General features: G+C 50.7%; 1 non-coding gene across 1 annotated transcript; it reads left to right on the top strand.

The window, feature by feature from the left end:
- Nucleotides 1–683: 683 nt before the first annotated feature.
- On the top strand, nt 684–823 carry LOC136532082 (small nucleolar RNA Z247). Its single transcript, XR_010778166.1, has one exon. It is a non-coding gene; the product is annotated as a small nucleolar RNA Z247 (small nucleolar RNA).
- Nucleotides 824–10,084: the final 9,261 nt, after the last annotated feature.

Consider the following 10,084-nt stretch of genomic DNA (forward strand, 5'->3'; position numbering starts at 1 on the left):
AGCTTATCTGATGTAATCATGATTCATTGTATCTAGCCACGACATAGGGCTTTTCCTGTCCTATTTAATACGGAACCGAGAGCCTAGGAAGGCATCTTGTTCTCCAAACTTTCATAAGGTACCCAGAGCCCAACTCCGCATGGAGATCACTCATGGCATTCCTCAGGCTCCCCATCTTCCTCGCTACGTTTGCTGCGCCCTCTCTCGGCTATCCCAGTGACCGAGAAGCTGACGCGCAACAACAACCCACTGTGGAGGGCTCAAGTGCTCTCGGCGATCAGAGGTGTAGAGCTCTTCGAGTACATCCGCCCATCCGTGAAGCTGCCACCAGCATTCCAGCCACTGGCTCCTCTTAAGTCTGATGGCAAGAAGATCGATGACGACAAGAAGGAAGAAGAGCCCACTCCAAACCCGAAGTATGCTCGCTAGATCATGAAGGATCAACAGGTCCTCAGCTTTCTACTATCTTCACTTTCCAAGGAGATCCTCATGTAGGTCTCCACTGCTAAAACCGCATCCACCGCTTGGGCAGGTGATTGAGGGGATGTTTTCATCCCAATCTCGTGCTCGGCTCATCGCCACGAGGATGGCATTGGCAACGGCGTCCAAGGGGGCATCCACGATCCATGACTACTTCGCCAAAATGAAGAACCTCAGTGGACGAGATGGCGTCTGCGGGGAAGAGGCTTGAAGACAAGGAGTTCATCTCCTACATCCTGACGGGCCTCGACATCGACTACAACCCTATGGTTTCTGTCGTGGCCGCAAGGGTTGAGCCCATTTTGGTGGGCAAACTATACACTGTAGCTGGTGAGCTTCGAGCAACGCATTGATCTGCTCCATGGTGGGGGTCAACACCACTCTGCCAACAAGGTCGCCAAGGGCGGCAGAAGAGGAGGAAACCCATCGCGTGGTCACGACGGTGGGCGTGGCCAGTAGCGGTGGACGTGGAAATGGCCGTGGCGGTGGCCGTGGCCAGGGAGGCGTGTCATCCTGGCATAGTGTGTTAGCTCTGTGGGAAAGAGGGGCACACTATGGTTTGCTGCTTCAAGAGGTTTGATGCCTCTTTCACCGGTCCTCCCTAGAAGAGCATTTCATCGGCTAGTACCTCCTACGGAATCAATACCAATTGGTACATGGATTCCGGCGCTACTGATCATGTGACAGGCGAGCTTGAGATGCTCACCTATTCGTGACAAGTATGGTGGCCACGACCAGGTGCACTCGGACCAACGGAGCAGGTATGGAGATACAATGCATTGGATCTAGTAAATTGTGTTCCCATACTAGTACTTCCCTCTCAATAATATCCTCCATGTTCCTCAGGCCAGCAAATCTTTAGTTTCACACGAGACAATAATGTTTTCCTTGAATTCAATCCTGATCATTTTTTTATCAAGGACCGGAGGATGAGGAGGACACTCCTCAAAGGCTGATGTGAAGGGGGACTTTATCCTTTGAAGCTGACAAAGAATAAGAAGGCACTCACCGTCATCAAGCCTTCAACCTCCTTGTGGCACTCTAGATTAGGGCATGCTTCCACTCCCATAGTCGAGCGAGTCCTCAATCGCCACAAGCTTCCTTTTGTTTTAGATTCAAATAAAAACGTTGTTTGTGAAGTGTGTCAGCAGGGCAAACGTCACCAATTGCCCTACCATCGATCCACTAGTGTTTCAACTAGTCCTATGGATCTTGTTTTTTCCGGATGTATGGGGACCAGCTCCCTCCTCGGTTGGATGAAATAATTATTATGTCAGCTTCGTCGATGATTATAGCAAGTTCACCTGGGTTTATTTTTTGCGTCATAAATCTGAGGTGTTTGAATAATTTCGTGATTTCCTAGAACCTAGTTGAACGTCAATTTGATAGAAAGATTTTAGGCATCCAAACCGACTGGGGTGGTGAATACCAATCCCTGAATTCCTTCTTCCAGTGTGTTGGTATTGCTCATCATGTATCTTGTCCTCATGCTCACCAACAGAATGTTGAGGTAGGGTTGTCCCTCCTAGTGCATGCCTCTATCCCTCTGAAATTTTGGGATGAAGCCTTCAATACCAGTTGATTTCTCAATTAATCGTCTGCCTTCCAGAGTTATAAACAGTGACACCCCCTTTGAGCGATTATATAAGAAACAGCCCGAGTACTCCTTCCTTCAAACTTTTGGGTGCGTGTGTTGGCCTGAACCTATGCCCCTTTAACTCAAGAAAGCTTCAATTTTGTTCCAAAAGATGTGTGTTTCAGGGTTATAGTAATTTACACAAAGGATTCAAGTGTCTTGATCCTTCTGAAGGGTGCATCTATATCTCAAGAGATGTTGTTTTTGATGAACAAGTGTATCCTTTCAGCCATCTTCATCCCAATGCCGGCGCACGGCTTCGTGCTGAGATGTCTCTCCTTCCCGATCTATTACTCAATCCTAGTACTAGTTTTGGGAATACCTTTTGACTTGATTCACGTGTTCCTATCTCTGACCCAGCTAATGGAAATTCCAGGTTTTGAGATTCTGTGTTTGAAACAGGAAAAAATTCGGCGCAATTTGATGCAAGTTTGTGCCCGGCCCAGGTGGGGTGATTTCATGTGTCTCCCACGCGGTGGCAGCCTGGGCGCGGCGACCGGTGGAGATCCTGATGCATCGTGCCCTCTGTCCCCGACAGCATCCTCGTCGGGATCGCGTCCGTCAGCGACAACGACGTCCCCGTCGTCAGGCGACCCGCCTCCGGGATCTTCTACGCCAATCTCCACCGAGCCACAGACTGCGCAAATGGATCCGAGCGTGGGGGAGCTGACTGTGGCGGCACCAGAGGTGGATTTGGCTTCCGGATCTTCTGTGGATGGTGCTCCTGTACACGTGCCTGCATCTGAGTCTGTGACAGCTTCTGAATCATGTCCCACTACATGTTCACAGCACGGTATTGTGGAACCTAAGATCTATATAGATGGTACTGTTTGTTGGGGTATGTTGAGTACTCTTGTAGATGAACCGTCTACCACTGCTGAAGCTTTCCGTGATCCCAAGTGGGTTGCAGCCATGGATGCTGAACATAAAGCGTTGCTACATAACAAGACTTGGCACCTGGGTCTACAAAGTCAAGAAGAAGGCAGATGACACAATTGACAGATACAAGGCTCGTTTGGTTGCGAAAGGGTACAAACAACGCTATGGTTTGGACTATGAGGACACTTTCAGTCCCGTCGTGAAAGTTGCAACCATATGCTTGATCTTGTCTATTGTAGTGTCTAGAGGATGGACGCTGCGTCGGCTTGATGTTCAAAATTCCTTCCTCCATGGTGTTCTAGAGGAAGAAGTATACATGCATCAACCACCTGGTTATGAAGATAAGTCATGGCCCAATCTTGTGTGTAAGCTTGATAAGGCAATTTATAGATTGAAACAGGCTCCTAGGGCATGGTATGATCGGTTGTGCAGCAAATTGGAGTCTTTGGGATTTGTGCCGTCAAAAGCTGACACTTCACTGTTTTAGTACAACAAATGAAAGCTCACCTTGTTTGTCTTGGTATATGTAGATGACATTATTGTTGCTAGTTCTTCTCCACTAGGCTACGGATGCACTTCTCAAGGATCTGCAGCAGGAGTTTGCGCTCAAGGATCTTGGCGACCTCCACTATTTCCTTGGCATCGAGGTGAAGTGTTCTACAGATGGTTTGGTTTTGTCCCAAGGAAAATATGCATAGGATGTTGTTAAATGAGCAGGCATGAGTCGCTGCAAGCAGATCAGTACACCTTTGTCAAATACTGAGAAGTTTAACGTTGTGGAAGGAGACCTGCTTGGACCCGAGGATGCAACAAGGTACAGAAGCATTGTCAGAGCTTTGCAGCACCTTACTAACTCGGCCAGACCTTTCCTTTGTAGTAAACAAGGTGTGTCAATTCTTGCATGCACCAACAACAATTCACTGGAGTGCTATGAAAAGAATATTGGGATATGTTCAAGGAATACTGAAATTTGGTTTCAGTATAAGACGGTCAAAGTTTAAATTGGTGAGTGCATTTTCTGGTGCAGATTGGGACAGGTGTGTTGATGACCTGTCGGTCCACAGGAGGCTTTGTTGTCTTTCTGGGTCAAATTTGATCTCATGAAGTGCTCGGAAGCAAGATACGATATCGAGATATAGTACCAAAGCTGAGTATAAAGCCTTGGCTGATGCAACATCTGAAATGATGTGGGTTCAGAAACTATTGACAGAGCTACGAATTGCACATCCACTACCAGCACGGCTTGGGTGTGATAACATTGGTGCCACATATCTAACAGCTAATCCGGGTTTTCATGCCAGGACCAAGCACATAGAGATTGATTTTCACTTTGTTCGTGAAAGGGTGGCACAGAAGCTTCTAGATATTCGATTCATTGATTCGGTGACCAACTTGTAGATGGTTTTACCAAACCTGTTAGTGTGTCAAAGTTGATACAGTTCCAAAGAAATCTCAACCTAGTGGCCAACTGAGATTGAGGGGGAGTGCGTGTTAGAGATAGAGTTAGTTCAGGGCCATGCGCCCAGCCATTACTTGGCATGTAATCCAAGTAGATAGTTAGTTTGTTGTAGCTTATCTAATGTAATCTTAATTCACTGTATCTAGCCACGCCATGGGGCTTTTCCTGGCCTATTTAACATGGAACCAAGAGCCTAGGAAGGCATCTCAGTTCTCCCAACTTTCACACCAACTACTTGTCAGTCGCTTGGCACCTCAATGGCGCCGGTTACTCGTGTCACACCACCGATAATCGTCACGGAGATCACGAGGTGTGCTGGAACCAAGCCGAGGCATAAGGGGTGACATGACTCGCCTAAATCGATTCTTGATGAGAAATGGCCCAGGTTGAGGCGGTCATCAATGAGCGCAACGTCAAGGGAAGAGCCCTCCTCACCGCCGCTGACCACGGCGCCGCTGGCCCGCACGATGGCCGCCACTGCCCCGCATGGATGGTTACATCACCTTGTTCCAGGTGCTCCTCATTAGCCACGGCCACACTGGCGGGCACCCACACATCTACAGATTCTCCTCGGCCATGGGTGACTAGGGATGCCCTCGATTGTAGCCAAACAATCTTCGAGGTTCGGGAGCCAGAACTTTGGGGGCCCTATGAATGTTGCGTTCGCTGTTAGTCGCTCATGGAACAGCGCACTTGGCTTTTCTGTGGCAGGCGATGAGCAGAAGTTCTACTGCCCTCGACGTGAGCGCTGGCACTGAGGCAGGTCTCCATGAGCGCGCTCCCCGCCGACACGGTAGCCACTGATAATCCAAGTGGCAGGCCAGCACACGGCTTGGTGGCTGTGCACAATCGCCGACAGAAGACTCGCTCTGCTCTGTGTGAAGAGCAAGAACCGGCTATGTGTGAAGAGCAACGACCGGCTAGGTGGTGATGATGAAACAGCGAGACGACGGGGATCACTGGGACTCCGGTCATGTAGCCCAGGTTGACGTTGACGTGGAGGTGGAGCTAGGGTTTGGAGACGAGTCACCCTCCCCTATTTGCATCAGAAAGAGGAGCGGCACTGCTCTCGCGCTCTACCATTCAGACCCCAAGTGTGCGTATGTACTTAACCTTACGTCTGGGTCGGCGACAAAACTAGAAGGGTGGATGCGTTCCTTCAATTGTATGTCAGCGTGCCTTGTGAGATCAACTCGGCCATGTTCTTCGTTTCATGGCTTGGTGTGAAGCTCTAGCTCCTAGCTTTTTTTTCATGCAGTTTGCAATTTCTCTAACCACCATTGCAAGTTCACAACTATCTTGTCATGTTATGTTTGCTTGCTAACTACATTCATTAATTGGTTCATAGTCTCCCCCAGGGCGACTCGGGGGCGACAAGACCGCCGCCGCCGTAAGGCTGCCACCCCAAGCCAAATCCGACCGCCGCCGCTGCTCCGGCAAGTGGTGGCGGTGGCCCGATGTGGAGCCCAAAAAAGCCATCCCGCTGCATATTCCACCTCCTCCCTCCCTTCCCCTCCATTTCCTCGTCCGTGATCTTGTTCTTCGGGAGCAAGGATGGCTGGCATAGAGTAGGGAGCGCTAGATCCGGGTACTCTACCTCTAGATCCGGCGACCCCCACCACAGATCCGGCAGCCAGTGGGCGCATGGGTGCAGTGGCTGGCGGCTGCACTGACAGACAGCGGTTGGCGGCCATAAGGGGCGACAGTCGTCAGCCAGTGACCGGGCCTATGCCGACCCACGGGGGGCCTAGATACGGCATGATACAGTTGATGGGAATGGCTGCCGCTGGGAGGTTGTGCGAGCATGAGAGCATCGATCTCGAGCAGAAGAATATGGCCAGAGCTGCTATGGGTGCGGTACCGCTAGGGTGCAGTCGGGCCGCAACGTGCCGCGCATCACCAGTCACTTCAAGCAGCACACGCTGGGCGCGCAGCAGGGAGCAGCTGCGGCAGTAGACGCTGTAGTTCCAATCTGCCTAGGGTGTTGTCCTTCGGTAGCCACAATGAGGTGTCTTTCTGTCATCCAGGGCTACAATGACTCGCTCGTCATGACGCCTCCGGCTTTGAGTTCAAGCACTACAGCCAGTTCTAGATGGCGCTGCAGTCCGATCCCAACTTCATCTATGTCGTCGACAACGACATGATCCCGGGCACACGGGCGCCGGAGATCCTCTGCCACATCGCTAGGACCAACAAAATCACCATCGATAGCATCAGTGCAGCTGCAGAAGTACATAGGCGCCGGATCCATCGTGGGTACTTGTCATCGGCATGTTCTAGATGCGTTTTGGGTGGGCTTGTGCTCGCATATGGAATCTGGGTGAAAACCCTGCCTAGAGACTACTTCTAGGCCAGTGACAATGGCGCAAATGGTGTCATATCCCTCCCTAAAGGCATCGCTGTAGATTTCAGCTCCTGCTTGCTTCTTCGGCTAGGTAGGTCTTGAGGCAAAGGCCCTTACTAGCCTAGTGCTCCGATGGTCGAAGGTGGCGTCTTTGGAAGTCAATTCCCTTCTTAAAGGCATTGATTTAAGCACACCTGCCTCCATCCGTTGCCTGGCATGTCCTTGTGTTCTCCCTGTTTACTCTCCCACCCCTTGCTGTTGTTCTACTACCCTCCTACCCTTTGGCTTCTGCAAACACCACTGGTTGTCAAGTGCTCGCCATGAATGGCTTCCTCTGTCGCTCTCTAGATCACTTGAGTGTTCTGCCTCATCATATGCTGGGTTGTGGGAACCTTGATCTCCTCTCTCGTTCTCCACCTAGCATCCTAACGATCCTCCCCTTTGAGGCTTCCTTCATCCAAATGGCGTTGGTGGGCGTCGGTTGGAGCTCAGATGCGCTTTTAGGCGATGCTACTCACGGCTGTCGCCTGTTGGCTCTGACTCATTGCCTTGCAGCTCCCTGGCTTGCATCTGTCGGATCCCAGTTAATACCTTACAGCCGCATGTGGTTTGGAGCTCTTCGGAGTATGTCATTGGTGGTGGCACAGGTTAATTAGGAAGTTGTGCTTGCAGTCGCTTCGGTTAATAGGCTGATTTGGAAGCTGAATCATGCTGTGTTTGTTGTTGTTATGTTAAGTGTTGTAATCCCTCTCTCTCCTACTTGTCATGTACTTCTCTGAACTTATTTGTATTGGGATTGGCACCATGCCCTTCCACCTCCCGACATGACCGATATATGTGGAATAAAAATTCAGGTGGGGAGAACTTATCCCCCCCCCGTGATGACCTCAAAAAAAATATTTGGTTCACATGTGGCTGTGTGGCACTTGCTGGCCCTTTAGAGAATTATTGGAAGCACAGTTCATTCTCTAGCTTACTATGAACTGAATTTCCAAATTGAACTATGAACTTCAGCCATAACTAGAGTTCCGTAGTCTATGACTCTTTCACTATAGAGGCATCTCTGTTCTCGTTCTTCTAGCCGGTAGATGCATGGGCCAAATCCAGATACTGCCTCCATCCTATAAACATTATTATTCTAGTTTAATTTTATTTCTAGGTTAAACTATTATAAGTTTGTTGATATTTATAAAAAAATGATAGTTGTATTACCAAATAAATATTATTAGATCCATCATCAAATATACATTTCATATAGTATATCTATTCAAAGAAACAAAACACCCCAATCGCTAAACCTCAATTCAAGAATGAGTAATATTAAACAAGCGGATGTCGTCCCCTTAAATTTATTTGTTCTGTGCATAGTTTCCAAGTACATGCAAGTCACTCCATGATGCACCCGCATACAACTTCAACTCTCCAACGAGCAAGGGTGCTCAAAAAGGGCCTCCCACCGTAGTCCCGCCCCACTCCCCTCTCCACCCCTCACCACCCCTCCTCTCTTCTCAACCTCCACCGGCGATTCAGATCCCCAATGGCTAGATCCGGCGTCTTCGGCCTTGCTAGTGGCGGGTGCGTCGGTCCTTCCTTGCGGCCGCCTCGCACCGTGGCGTCATCAACGGCAGCCGGTGGCTGCCTGGGGCTGGCGGTTAGCAGCAGATTTGGCCAAGCCATGCCTAGATCTGTTGCCTGCATATGCCTGGCGGCCATGGCCGTGGCTATCCTCCCCTAGCTAGTCGGCGATGGCTAGATTTGGCGGCCGGGGGTGCCACGGCTAGCTGGCTGCTCCGCCCCAACCAGCCAGCACCGCCCGCGGGTGGCGTGTGCATGGCGGACAGGGCCTGTAGTCGGCTGCCTGCTGCCTGGCATTTTAGGCTTTGGCCCTGCCTCTACAGTGCATTTCGGGCCACAGCGGTGGCCTCTGCTGGGTCAGCCTGTCAGGCAGGCATTCGTGGTTCCCCTTTGCAGCCGGTGCCTGTGCGCGGGACGCCCCAGCGGCTGCACTCGAACAGTTTTTGGGTGAAAACTCTACCCGGCCAATTGCTTTGGGATGGTGGCGGTGGTATAGCCTATGCCATCTATTTTCTTGAAGGCAGTCATCGAAGTTTTTGTTCATCATGCGAGTCACTGGGGTAGTGAGGTTGTTGTAATTGAGTTTCAAAAAGGTAAGGTATCCCAAGTTGCCCATCTCCGATGGTATCTGCCCATGGAGCCAGTTGCTGCTAAGATCAAGATAGGAGAGCACTGGTAGCAACGAGGCGATGGCTGCCGGGATTTCTCCATGAAGGCGGTTGAAGCTGAGGTCGAGGTGTGTCAGCAACGGGCAGGGATGGAGCCAGAGACAATTTAGGAGGGGCTGAACAAAAGCGCTACAACGACTTAGCTCTACTATGATCCCTCACAATAGGTTTGAATGACTAAACTCTGGCCTAGGTTTCTTCGGTTGACTTAGTGCTCTCATTATTATGTGGAGTTGAGCCACTTGAACTTGAAAAATAGTTGCACAAAGTTCTTTTCGAGATACTGAAAATCTGAAAATTCTATCATGAGTTCATGACAATCAGACAATCAAACGTTCAATCATCGAATCACAGACTCACCTGGAGCCGCTGCCTACTGGCCGCCAGCGCCCGCCGCGCCTAGTTTCCCACAGCCCGCTCACTGGTCGCCCGCCGTGCCTGGCGCAGGGCGTTGGCTGCCCGCTCCCCACTCGCCCGCGACCCCGCGTCGTAGGAGTCGCGTGCACGCGAGGCTGTGAGTGAAGCCGTTGTAGTGTCGCTTGATCATCGATGGATGCCAATGGGTTGGGGATGGCACGGTGGATTGCAGGGATAGGGTTTCTTTCACTAGATGGACCTTGGGCCTTGGCGGGATAATTCTATGCTTCTATAGATCTGGCCCAATTAGCAAAAGAGGTCCAGCACATCTCAGCTCCTCCTATCCTGTACATCTACGGCTGAAATTTCAAGCGAGGGCTCCAGGGGGCTTCACATGCCCGGGAGCGGTAGGGGGGCTCGAGGCCCCCCTGCCCCACCGCTACTTCCGAGCCTTGCAACGGGAGTGCTGAGAAATTTAGCTCACCAAGGCGGCCATCGATGCCGGTTTTTGGCAAGGAGATGTTGGTCACCACCGGAGAAGCATGTTGCCCCTGGTGCATGGTGCGTGCAACGGGAGCCATGTCAAGTTCTCTATTTGTGCTTTGTGAACCCACAGCGAATTGATAACTATTTTTTGAAAAAAAAGAATGCTCAAGTCTTTGCAGGCAGCCCATGGAGCCCGTTGC

Source organism: Miscanthus floridulus, unplaced genomic scaffold (genome assembly GCF_019320115.1).
Source record: "Miscanthus floridulus cultivar M001 unplaced genomic scaffold, ASM1932011v1 fs_520_2_3, whole genome shotgun sequence".
In the NCBI taxonomy this organism is placed as follows: Eukaryota; Viridiplantae; Streptophyta; class Magnoliopsida; order Poales; family Poaceae; genus Miscanthus; species Miscanthus floridulus.